The sequence below is a fragment of the Carica papaya genome, chromosome 5 (genome assembly GCF_054855325.1).
Source record: "Carica papaya isolate Zhongbai chromosome 5, ASM5485532v1, whole genome shotgun sequence".
In the NCBI taxonomy this organism is placed as follows: domain Eukaryota; kingdom Viridiplantae; phylum Streptophyta; class Magnoliopsida; order Brassicales; family Caricaceae; genus Carica; species Carica papaya.
Window position 1 is genome coordinate 18,512,113 of NC_142313.1, and position 14,641 is coordinate 18,526,753.

Genomic DNA, 14,641 nt, shown 5'->3' on the forward strand with positions numbered 1-14,641 from the left:
TTCACTTAAGTCAATTTTCTTTATGCTCAAGAATGTGTTTTTGCAAATCACCTCTACTGAGCACAAAGTAATACTTTCTTAAAAATTTATTTAGTTTGAAATTTCTTCCACATATAAATTTATTTTAAATCATCGGTAAAATAATTAGAAAAATCATTTTTGACCAGATTAGCTCTTTAAAAGATTAAAATCAATGTTACTATTGAGAAACGTTGTCTTAACATCTACCTTATTTAACTCAAGTTTAAAATGCATCACTAAAGCCATTATAGTTCTAAAAGAGTCTTTTCAATAAAACTAGAGAGAAAATTTATTTATAATCGATGCCTTCTTTCTGTGTGAAGCCCTTAGTGAGAAAACGAGTCTTGTATTTTTCCAAATTACCCTTTGAATCCCTCTTGGTTTTAAATATCTATCTGCAACCAATGGGTTTTGCACCTTTAGGCAATGGGACAAAATCTCATATGTCATTGTCTTTCATGGACTTAATCTCTTCATTCATGGCATCAATCCACTTTCAAGAGTTAGACCTTTCCATGGCTTGATGGAAGTTGATTGGATCATCTTTTACCATTCCAATGTCAACCTCATGTTCTTGAAGAAATATAATATAATCATTTGGAATTATATTTCTCCTCTCTCTAGTTGATCTTCTAAATGGTATTGGTTTTTGAGGTTGTGAAGTTTATTCTTCTGAAACAACTTTTTGAGTTTGAACAAGAGGTACAATGACATTGTCTAAGTGTAGAATTTATTTTTTAGCAATGTCAGGTATAAGAGTCTGATCTTAATCATTGTAAATAGCAGTCGATGGAATATCAATGTATTCCTCATCAAAGACAAGGTTTTGAAGTCTCTCTCCCCTTGCAAACTCAACATCCTTAAAGAATTGCACATTTTTGTCTCAAAAATTGATTTAATAGTGGGATCATAAAACTTGTAACCCCTATATCTTTCAGAATATCCAATAAAATAACAACTAAAAGTTCTTGATTCCAGTTTGTTTTCATTCGGCCTATAAGGCCTTACCTCAGCTAGATATCCCTAAATATGTAAATGCTTTAAATTAGGCTTTTACCCATCTAAAGGTCATAAGAGGTCTTTGAAATCACTTTATTTGAAACTCTATTGAGTACATATGTTGCGATCTTTAATGCTTCTCCCCATAGAGATTTAGGTAAGGTAGAATGACTAATCATACTCCTTACCTTGTCCTTAAGCATTCTATTTCGCCTTTCAGCAACACCATTCATTCGAGGTGAACTCAGAATAGTGTACTGTGGAAAGATACCACATTCTTCTAGGAATCTAATAAATGGTCCTAAACATTGTTCACCTGATCCATCATATCTTCCATAGTATTCACTACCACAGTCAGATCTGACAACCTTAATTTTTTTGTTGTGTTGGTCCTTAACTTCAGCTTTAAAATTCTTAAACACATTCAATGATTGTGATTTCTCATGAATGAGATAAAGGTATCCATATCTAGAATAGTCATCTATGAAAATTATGAAGTATTATTGATCATTCTAAGAAGCCGTAGGGAATGGTCTACAAATATACATATGTATTAGTTTTAATATGTCCATAACCCTATTGGTACCTAATCTCTTGATATTTGTTTATTTTTTCTTGATACAATTAACATACATGTCAAAATTTATAAGATCTAGGGGATCAAAAATTTTGTCCGACACGGGTCTTTCAATTCTCCTTTGGAGATGTGAACTAATCTGTTGTGCCATAATGAGGTAGAATTCTCACTTGTTAATTTATGTTTTATACCTCGTGTACTTACATGTAAAAATTCATGACAAGAAGCAATTGTATCAAGCAAATGTAGATCATTATAACCTGATAAAGAACCCGTACCAACCAACTTTGAATCACGAAAAAAAACTAAACCTTTTATTTCTAAATGAACAAGAATAACCAAATTTTTTTAAAATAGAAATAGAAATCAAATTATGTCTAAATAACAGTACAATATAACTCTCAGTCAAATTCAAATAAACACAAATTCTTAAAAATAATCTAAATATTCCAATCGCTTCTACTTCTACTGATTTGACGTCACAAATATAAATGAATCTGACATCTTCACTTGGCTTTCGGCAAATCAGGCAACCCTACATAGACACACTAATGTGAGTTGTTGCAGCAGAATCTATCCACCAAGTGTGTTTCGTTACCAAAGATAAATTAATCTCAGAATATACAAAGTTAAATAGCATACATTTTTTTATACATCATCAGTGATAATTGGTGCACTACTTCTTTTAATGACCTAGAGCTTTACAGAAGAAACATACATCTTCATTTTGGACCTTCTATTGTTTCTTCTGTGCTACTAAAACTACAATATTCTTAACTTTTCTTGTTCATATTATCCTTTGAAATTATGGCTAAGTGAGCACTCTTTGTCTTCTCATGCTTTCAGCCTTTCCTCCTCCTGAATACAGTGAGAGATGAGCTTATTAAGGGACCAAGAGTCCTTCTGACAGTTGTAGCTCACCTTAAACTTACAAAACTGTTGTGCAAGAGATATCAAAACTAAGTGCAGTAGTAATTCTTGTGATAAATCCAGTCTTAATGCCTTGAGTTTGAAATGAATATGAGACATTTCCATATATACTCCTTTATGTTTCCTTTCCTTTGTATCTCATGGAAATAAGGTTCGCCAAGAGTGCAATTGCTTTGGTGTTCTCATTCTTTGCGAAATGTTTCTCGAGATCCTTAAGGAAACCCCTATCCATAGTGATTTCATCGGACATAGTGCCTCAAAAAGCTTTTGCAATGGCATGTTTCATATTCATCAAACTTATATGATTCAATCGATCCCCCTATCAAACCCCCTCTTATTATTAGAGGTACTCTTAACAGAAAGCAGGGTTGATCGACCCGTAAAGAAAGATCCAAATCCATAACTCTAAGTATAATGAGAACATTTTTTCCATGCCTTGGAGTTTGTGCCATTTAACATTGGGATTAAATTAACATATTGCGAAGATATTTGAAGCAGAACTCAGAACTGAATAGAGAATAAATAATAAACAAATAATCAATACTCACATAAAACTTTAAATTAGAAAAAATAATAATGAATTCAAATAAAGGTGAATCTTATCTCAAGATACCGAGCACTCCATTAACATTTTATCTTTAGATAAAATATTAACTTGCAAGTGATATCTTGACGCAGTAATCAAATATTGACTGTAAGAACACACCAAATAATAAATCTTAAAGTGGGCCAATTTATAGTTTACATGCAAAACCAAATAACTGTCATATATTTATTAACATAAGAATGCAATCATGTTAAACATTAATCTTCCTTTGGACCGATTAACATTCACATAAATTATACCTATACAATTGTTTACATTCTAAAATAAATCAACTTAACATAAGAGAGGTCATTCTGGTAACATATTGTGCAAATCGATTCATTTCAAAATGTATACACATACATCAATATTCAAATTCAAAATTTTACTGAATTTGTACTGTATAAGGAAGAAACAAATCAAAAATATCCTTCGAATTATCCCTTTTTCTTCATGTTTTTCTTCTTTTTTCCTCTATATATATATATACACACAAAGGCCACTGCATATCTATACATATGTTTTTCTGGCTACAGCAGGACCATCATGATCGTGCCTCATGGTCTAGTCGTGGCAGTCGGTGAAGCCATTCGGCCTCTTAAAAAAAGAACTGCAATATATATATATATACACACACATATTTTTATAATTTTCGAAAAACATATCTGAATTCATAAAACCCAAAAAACCATATCTAAAAAAAATGTTTCTGAATCCATAATCTTTATTTAAAAATTTAATCCGAAATTAAAACCAAAAACCATGTATCTTCATAAACTGAATCCAAAATTTTATTTCAAAAAATATGTAAACGGAATCCAAGAATAATTTTAATCTCAAATATCTAATATGAGGTGACTTTGATACCACTTATAGGAATTTCAAAATAGATCTGAATTCTAAATAATCATGTTTATATCAAATCAAAGAGATTAAATATGCAACAGAAGCGTACTTGAATCCATCTCGGAAGAAATTTGCACATTCTGTGGTAGATCTTCCAAATTAGCAGTAGCTTTTTGAGTTCTCTCACTCTCTCTATTTCTGAGAATGTGATATCATAATATAAAAATCATACGTATAATTTGGGGACCATAAATGCCTATTTATAAACAAACCATGCATGAAAATTTTTTATATTTTTAATTTGACCCATCAGAAATTGAAAATTACAAATTTAGTCTTTACACATAAAAATAAAGCCCACACTTTAATTTGATGTATTGAGGCCCAATATATTGATATTGTTAGTACAAAAATAAGTTTGAGACATTTATCAAAGTTAATCATTTTGGTTCAACAATCTTCTTTTTTGATGGATGACAAAAATTTATTTTCTTTAAAGCATATATATGTATCATATATGAAGTATTCAAAATAAATTCAAAAATATCTCTCCTGACTAAGTGCGTATCTCCCCTCACTAAGTGCTCCTTATTCAACTTTTGTTTCTATACATAAGTAAAAAATAGTTATTTTTGTCCTCAAGTGACTAGTATTCAACTAAATATCTCAAAATGCTCAACAATGTTTCTCAATAAAACTTCCATATTCAACCAAAATTTAATACCCATAAATTCAAAAGTAGATAGAAGAACACAATTTTTCTTTCTCTTAAGGATTCTTTCCAAAGGATTCTTTTCCCCTAGTTTCTTCTTCCCCGAAGCTTCTTTTCCTTCAAGAATCTTATCCTTTTTTTCATTAATCAAAAAGATAAATAAATAGACAAAGGAACAAGAGAGACACATATATTGGCCACACAAGCAAAAATACAGAAAAAGAATTCCCAAAAATAATGTAGGAAAGTCAGGGATATCAAATTCAAAACATTAAAGATGTTTGTAATCAAGTAATAAGAACATCACATCAAGTGGGACAATTAACAAAAATAAAAAAATAAACATAGAAAAATCAAATTATTACAAGAAACATAACATAATTATAATGGTCTCAATCAAACACCAAATGCATATAGAAAATATTATATAATTTTTGTCAAAAAAGACCAAATAGCTAAATTATGCATTATCACTTGGATCTCAAGTAGTGATTGAGAGCCTTCACTTTGACAATTAACTCATCATTCTCTAAAATAACGTGTTAAGACAAATATTCTGGGACAGAAGAGGAGGAGACTAGTGGTTGTGAATGTGTTGTATGCACTCACGTAGATGTTTAAGGTCGTTTGATGTGCGAGGAGGTTATATGTGTGAAGTAATAGTCCTTGGTATCTTTGGGACTAGATGAAGATAAAAGGGACTTCGTAGTCTTAAGAGCCATATGATTGTAAATGTAAGTAGTTAAGAACTTAAGGACTTAATCCCTATTAAAATCTACTTGGATTGAAGCATTGTGTGACAATGAGGGAAATGGGGAAACCAAAAAGAGTATTGAAGGTTTAGACTTGAAGTATTTAATCCATTCAAAAATAATGTGCAGTAGGTTTACTTTATTTCTATATTGCCATGTGCTACTGAATGAGAGTCTCTATGATGGATATATGGTTGATGGCACCAAAGCTAGCCAGGATATTTGTGTGAATAATGTGATACATGACATAAAGATCCTGACTGACGTCTTTTGCTTTAGGTCTTATAGGTTTAAGGAAGTTTGAGTTACTAGTAAAAATTTAGAAGGCCTCATTATGCTTAAATAGGGATTATAGTAGACTAAACACCTACTTATAGAAGGCAGCTCCTCAGTTGAGCACTTCCATCCATCGAATAAATAGTTCACATGTCTATAAGAGAGTGTCATGCCTATTCAAGTGTTGATTAGTCCATAGATATCGATGTTCATGTTTGTGTTGAACAAGTAAATAATTCACTGATACATTTTAGGAATGTTAGCCAAAAAGGAACCCTATTCTTATTGCTTGAGTAACACGATAAACCAAAACTCATGTAAGTAGATATATAAGAGTTTTATTCTTCTATGTAAAAATGGAGGAGGCAAATAACTCAATATACTACCTGCCATGGACAGTTAGAGAGTTAAAATCCTTGTTATCTATGTATTGGGAAATGCATTTAATATAGGCTCTATCTAAGCCAAAATTGAGTGATTATGAGGGAAATAGCTTGGTAGAAATAGAGGGCTGAAATGAGTTGGAGGCAAAGGGGTTATCACTTGCGGGAGTGGGTTCTACAAGAGGTGGATGGTCCTAGGATGAGGAAGTGCCCACTAGAGCCATTAGTCTTTAAGGTGGAAGGGGCAAAGATTGAGGTTTGGGTGGTAGTGATGTTGTTTGTGGTGGTGGATAAGAATCACTAGGGTTATGAACATGTGAGGGAAAAAGGGATTTTGAAGGAGGAGCGGTGACAAAAGTGGAGGCTTTCTGAGGTTGGTTCATTTCTGGGTCATTTCTTTTCAGTGAGCCATAGTGAGGGGGATTGAGTGACTACATGAAGATAAAAATGGCAAACTTGATTCATTGATCTATGGCCAGGAAGGAAAGAAAATGAAGCGATATAAGGATAGTGAATCAATGGCCAAACGAATGGTTGAGGGTGCATGTTGATTATAGGTTAAAGGATCTAGTAATGTAATGGAAAAAGAAACTAATTTGAGACACGTGAGGAAAAATGACGGGTTTGTAAAACACTGAAAATGAATATTTTATGAATTTTGAAAAGTTAGGGTTTGGGAGAGTCATGTTATTTACATAAATATGATTCCAATTTTACTTTTAAACGTGTCATATGTGATCTAAGTGATTACAATTGTTGATATGATTAAGGTAATTGTTGGTTTTTATGTCCAGCCCACAAGGCAAATTAGTCAATTAAAAGAAATAAAAAGAAAAAATTAGGGGTTGCAAGTCTTTGAATGGGAGCGATTTTTTCCCACATACATTTATATAGGCTTCACGTAAATCGAAAATAGAAGGGCATCATAACAACACTAGAAAAGCATAAACAAATTGGTTCTATCTCATTCTCACGCATGCAGACTGAGAAAAAGAGAAATGCTTGGGTTTTAAAAAAAACATAAAGAAAAGCAAAAGGCAAAACAGATTGTTTCTTCTATGAGCAGGGGTATCGAGGAAGCATAAAAGGAAGGGTTATTTTATTATCTATTCAAAAATTGAGATAGGGATTATTAACAAAGATTGGTAATTTTTCTTTGGTATTTTTGAATCAATTTTTGGAGGATTATTATCTCTAATTATCTTAGTGTGATCATTTAAGATAATTAAATTTGATTAGAGAAGAATTTGTGTATTTTTTCAAAATATTGTGTACTTGATTTCTGTGATAGTGGATTTGATTCGGAATTTGTCCCATGGTTTTTTCTTTTATACTTGAGGATTTTCCACATAAATACTATGTTCTTTTATTTTTGTGATTTTTTTTTTTTTGCATTAATATTGATTTAGAGATTAATTGGCTTGGATTTGTTAATTGGATCATCTGAATTAATTTTAGTTATTGCCTTAATCTACACAAATAAAATTAGAATAGTTGGAAGACCCAACAAGTGGTATCAGAGCCAAGTTAATTGATTTCTTGGTTGATCTGTGGTCTAGGATTAATTGTGTGAATTATGATGGAAAAATTTACTGGTACAATGATAAAATTTTCTTTTTTAAACTATTCAGTTTGGAAGTCAGAGATGGAGGAACTTCTTTATCGTAAGGATTTATATGATCCTATTAAGTTAGAAACTGCTAAGCCACTGAAAAAATCAAATGTTGATTGAGAAAAAATGCATAAAAAGACTGTACAAACTATCCGACAATGGGTAGATAATAGTGTCTACCATTATATAAACAAAGAAGTGAATGCACAAGTTTTGTGGAATAAATTAGAAAAATGTATGAGAGGATAAATGCTCAGAATAAAACTTTTGTCATTAGAAAGCTTGTCAATCTGAAGCTGAGAGATGGACAATCAATTGTAGAACACTTGAATAAATTTCAAGAGTTAGAAAATGAGTTGAACATAATAAAAATAGTTCTAGATGATAAATTACAGGCATTATTGCTCTTAAGTTCTTTGCTAAACAAGTGAAAAATCTTGGTAGTGTCTCAAATTATATTTTATCTTTAAATGTGATAATAGATAATTTGTACAATGAAGGGAATAGAAAAAAAGATATGGGCATTGAGACTTCATAAACACTTGTTACAATAGAGAATAGGGGTAAAAGTAAAAGTAGAGGTCCTAAGGGGCGCTATAAATCAAGAGGTAAATCACAATCGAAAAGAAATTTTAATTGTTATCATTGTGGTAAAGAGGGACATATGAAAAACAAACTACAGGATTTGGAAAAATGAACATAATAGTGAGAAAAATAAGAAACAGATAGATGATCAAAATACTACTGCAATTGTAGCGCTTGACAATGAAGAACTGGCTATATTTCATTTGTTGAAGATCATAGCCACATCACTGATTATGATATTGAGAGGGTTATTGATTCTGTAGCATCCTATCATGCTATAACCAGAAGAGATATCTTTACTATATACAAAGCAAGAGATTTTGGCAGAATGAAGATGGGTAATACCAACTACACAGATATTGTGAATATTATTGATATTTATGTGCAGATAGACGTTGGTTGTACACTAACTCTAAAGAGTGTGCAACATGTGCCAGATTTACGCTTTAATTTGATTTTTACTAATGTCTTGACTTAGATGTTTATTATAAACTATTTGGTGGTAGACAATAGAATCTCACTAAAGGTTTAATTGTGGTTACTACAGGCAATTTGTGTTATACACTTTACAAGACTCAGGTGAATACTATTAGAGATGCACTAAATACAGCTGAAGATGATGTTTTACCAGATTTGTAGCATAAAAGGCTGGCTCAGATGAGTGAGGAAGGGTTGCAGATTTTCACAAAGAAGTCTCTTATTCCCTTTACAAAAGGAATGAGTTTAAACCCTTATCATTATTGTGTATATGCTAAAAAATATAGAATTTCTTTTACTAGCTCATCTCAAAGAAAAAAGAATGTTCTTGAATTAGTTTAATCTAATGTGCGTGATCCTATTGATGTGGAAACCATAGGAGGTAGTAGATATTTTCTTACCTTTATTGATGATGCTTCAAGAAAAGTTTGAGTATTTTTGTTGAAAACAAAAGACCAAGTTCTTCAGTATTTTAAGTAATTTATGCCATGATGAAAAGAGAGAAATGAACATCCTTAAAGTGTCTTCATAATGATAGTGTGGTGAATACACTTCATATGAGTTTAATAACTACTACCTACAATATGGAATCAAACATGAGAAGACAATGCCTGATACTCTCGGTATAATGGTATAGCTGAAAGAACAAACAAAACCCTCCTTGAAAAAGTCAGATGCATGTTAAAAATAGCTAATTTATCAAAGCCATTTTAGGGTGAAGCACTCTACACTACTTGTTACTTAATGAATCGATCTCCCTCAGATCCTTTAGATTTTGAGATTCCTCAGAGAGTATGGTATGGGAAAGACGTCGGTTATTCTCATTTGAAGGTATTTAGCTGCAAGGTATTTATGTGTGTACCTAAGGAACAGAGACAGAAGCTTGATGATAGAACAATTCCATGTATTTTTCTTGTTATGGAGATGCAGAGTTTTGGTATAGATTATGGGATCCAGTAAAGAAAAAAGTCATTAGGTCCAGAGATGTGATTTTTTGATGAGCACAAGATCTTGTCTAACTTTGAGACATCAGAGAAAATTACAAGTGAAAATATTCTTTTTCATGCACTAGTTTCTCCTTCGATTAGAGATGCCACAGATGGGGAAGAGTTACATGATGATCAAGGGTTTGATGATATGTCAACACTAGATGATGTTAAGCGAAATAAAATATTAAGGTTAACATCCCTTATGCAATAACCTAAAAGTACTAAACAATATCACGGAATAAATTCTCTAAAAAAAATACGAGAAATGAGAAAAATAAAGGAAACTATAAAGTATCTAGCATCTACTAGCCGTCTTCTTGTGGATCGGGCTCGGGAACCAGGTCATCCTGATCTGAAATGGTTAATTAAGGAATGAGCTACACTAACCCAGTAAGGACATCACACTATATCACTATCACAGAAGCAAATGTTGGTAAAAAACCAACAAAAATAACCAATGGAGCACAAATTTTAAAGCAATACATTTATTTAAAATAAAACCATTTACCATTTTTCTTACCCTTGGAGAACTTGTGAAAACAACCTATAAAGACAATAACATCATACAGATCATAATTTTATGCATAATCAGTAACATAAAACATATCATAAATCCGTATTCATTAACAATAGCTGATTATCACCGTTTCTCGTTTTCACTAGCTTACTAATATCCATGGGGATCCATAGGGGTGTCCCCACTACACGTGAATCATTCTCCTTAACAGTCTTAATTCTAGGGCTGTCCCATACCCCGTCCGGTATGAGTGCCAAGACATTAAATCTCAATATCCCATCCGGTATGAGGGTGAAGTGGGTTGTCCCTATACCTCGACCGGCATAAGACGACGTTCACGGTAGGGTTCCCTATGAACCCGGTCCGTCCACCATCTCCCAGGATATCTAGTGAGGCTATCACCTTATCTGTTTTCCCTTAGTCTCCGTTACTAGTTTGAACATAATCACATAAACAATAAACATGCACCTGGTAATACAATCGTATCGTAAATTCTAAAATCACAAAGTGGTCAAGTAAAATAGTAATACATGCATTTAAAACCATAGAATAGAGAGACCAGATACCATAATGCATTTAAACTGTAAAATAAATCAAGCAGGAATCGACAGAGAATAATGTCCAGTTCGGGCTCCATTAGCAATCTTAATTAATTATGCATATCTATTAATTTGCACAAAATACAGTATTACCATTTATTCGAACTTTAATCCCATGATAGGAAATAGGGTGAGGGGTTCTTACTTGATTCGATGCTAAAAACTAGATTGTTACTGCGCCTACAGACGGTCCCTAGGTTCCTTGAATTTTTCTTCAGGAACTAAAACGCGCTTATGGTACCTATCCATGCCCCAAATAACCCAAAAATCATACCTAGGGCCTACTCGACCAATTTTAGAATTCTGGCACGGCGGCTCTGCCGTGCTCCGGTGACAGCGCCGCTGCCCGCGGCGGTGATCCGCTTCGATTGGCTATTTTCGGCCGAATTCAGCCAAACTTGCATCAATTCCTGTGAGAAAACACACTTAGGGCCCTCGGTGGGTCGGAAAAACGTAGAAAACTGAAACTCACCACCGGTGGGGCTCTCCGGTACAGCGGCTCCTCTGGCTCATGTTGCGGTTGAGTGTTTTGATCTGGTCAACCTGTAGAGGAAGAAACGGTGATCACAATGGTGGAAAGATCACAACGGTGAAAAAATCACATCGAACGGGAATCGGGAAGGGCTTCATCGGAGGCAAAAACTGAAGCCCCCCCGCGGCGGCGCCGCTGAGCTTCGGCGGTATTTTTCAGCCTATTGGCCGGTTCTTTCACTCTGATTTGGCCATGGGTGGGTTTGGAATCAAATTCTAAGTAAATGGTAGAATTTTTACCTCGTTTGGGGGTCATAAATTGCTCCGGTGCTGCGGCGGGTGGCGGCGGTCGACTCTCCGGCGGCTGGGCTATCTTCTCCAGCGAGGAGCTCTGGCGGCTAGAGTTATGGTTTGGGTGCGAATGGGGTTATTTATACCCATCTGCTTTTGATCTGGGTCGTTCATCGCTTTTAATCGGACCGTCTGATCGCGATTAAATAGAGAGTGAATCTGGACCGTTCATCACGATTCATTCTGGGCCGTCCATGCGTGATTCAATCTGGGTTGTCCGTGCGCGATGCAATCTGGGCCGTCCGTCCGTGTTTTTGATCTAGGTCGTCCGTGCGCGCGGGAACGGATCTTAACTATTCGATAGTGCGCACGCAGATCGCCCACATGGCTCCCTCCCGCATGGCCTCCCACGTCAGTATCTCTGCCACCTAGTGCGTCTTGGTTAGTCGGGGCTGCTGACAGAGCAGATGACATGGCATAACTTTTTTAAATTGCGCTTTGACCCCCGATTTTTTATTTTTCTTTCAAAAATACCCCCAGAACCCAAATTTTCACCCATTTTCTCAAAATTATTTTCAATTAAATCCCTAACTAATTTTTACTCCTTTTTATTATTATTATTTTCATGAAAATAAATTAAATTCAATTAATACATATTTATATTTATATAGAATTAATAAAAATAATAAAAATAATTGGGTGTTACATTAATGATCGAAGTTCTTTCATTGAAATATGTTTCAAGCATGTATCTATATGCAAGAAGGTCGAAAAAGTCATTAGAGATAGTTTGAATTTGATTTGACCTTAAAAAATGTGCTGCAAAAGTTTGCTCAAATATGCAAAAAATTGTGTTACATGTTCTAAAAAATCTCTTAATACTAATAGTTATTTTAGAAAGACAGTTAACTCTAAAAGCTAATTTTTACGAACAATATTTTTTTGACAACACATATTACTTTTGACTAATAATCTAAAATCTCCTGTTTTCAAACATATTTAATGTTCAAAAAGATATTTTGACTTGAAAACTAATGTGATTAATACTAAGATATAATAGAAACATAAGACTAATCACATGCAAATTTAAAAGTGAACTTTCTAGTGTGTTCAGAGTAGTATTTTTTGAATCATTTCTCAAGCTATACACACCACTTAAGGCGATATCTTTTGAGCACATGAAAGTGGTTCTTCGAATCATATGTCTTAATGCACAAAATAATATTTTTATAAAATCTTTTGCCTTCAAATTTCCTCTAACATATAAATCTCATTTCAAAAAGAATTTTAAGAAATAATTTTTCACAAAGTTAATCTCTTTAAAAATAGTGAGATGTTAACCTTAAAATCAATTGTACTTTTAAAGAGATTTTTAAAGAAAATTTTCTTGTGCTTTGAACCATGAGTTCCCTAATTATATAGAAGATAAACACATCTAAAATAGATTTACTCTTGGTCTCCATTTATTTCTCTCTTATTGGTACTTTTTGTAACCTTTCACTATTTATTTCTCTTGCTTAGATCATACCTTTCATACTAACCCAAAAATTCAAATGACATCATTAATGTAAAAATAAATTTATATCATTTATCAAAATCAATAAATCACTTTATTTTTTCAATAAATGCTCATAATCTATTCATGGGTAAAAGAGCGACATATATACCTATCTTTCATGCCTTTAACTTGAGCTAAAAAGTAATAAGTTTAAAAAAAATCATATTGATTATAAAGACATAATATTGAGAGGAATTAAGAAAAGGAAGCATCTAGAGTAAAATTGAGCATATTATTTGAGATTTTAGGTAAATATTATTCTTTTACATAAAATTATTCAAGAAAATAATAAGTTAAGTGTGGATGCTTAGCACACATGCATAAAATCTAGAGTATGGGAGATTTATCTTTCGAACGAAATTGTTAACAAGTGAAAATGCCTCTTATGTTCCTTGGGGTGAGTTAAACTATCATTTTGTTGCCTTCATATAGAAGTTAAATGATTTTATCATTCTACTAATGTATTTCTTTTAATATTGAGTTTTTTTCTTTTGTTTTTATTTAGTGTTTGCTCAAGAAAAACTAAGAGTTTAAGTGTGAGGAGTTTAATTAGGACATTGTAGCTCTATGTTTTCATCCAATACTTTTCTACATTATCCTACCTCGATTTCTTATATCAAACATGGTTTATTTTTTTACTTTTTAGGTAACTGTAGCTCTATACTTTAGAAAGCAAATGAAGCAATAATTAGCATAAACAAGATTCAAAGCTTATATTCGTACACTAAAGCCCTAAAATCTCATGTTATTGCAAAATAAACTAAAATTCAAAAAGATTTAAAAAAAATAAAATAAAGCTTAAAATAAAAAAAGTTACAAAAAATACGTACTAAAGAAGTTTTGAGGATCTTTGTATTAAAACTAATATAACTTTTATAGTTTTTGTTTATAATTTTGGATAGTCTAAATTAAGTTATTCATACATCAAATTTGTTTAAAATATAGACTTTCTACAAGTTTAAACTAATGGTGTTATAGGATTAAATATTAAAACCTTATATACTTGAGCTATTAAAAATAAACTACATTTGTTGAACTTGAAAAATCCCAAACTATATAGTATTAAATTGTACTTTGTCATATTTTTTATAATCACTGCAATGAGTGAGTATCTACGGAGCTATATTTGGAATAATGCAGAGATTTAACATAATTTCTGAATAACTAATAAAGCCAGATTCGTCACCGATAAATTCATATACAGCTCAACTAAGATTGAGTACAAATTTTACTGAAATATTACATGACTGATACAATTTATGATTATAATAATAAAGTTTGAATTCCACAAATTTAATGAATTCATTGTCATGTTATGGAAAAGTTTCATCGTATTTTAGTTGAAGTGAAGTCATTTCAGTCTATAGAAAGAAGTATGGATGGTGCATAAGGCTCATTATCCTAACATATATGATATTTGTGAGTTTAGTTTTTTGGTAGGGTAAGATGTCACTTATTCT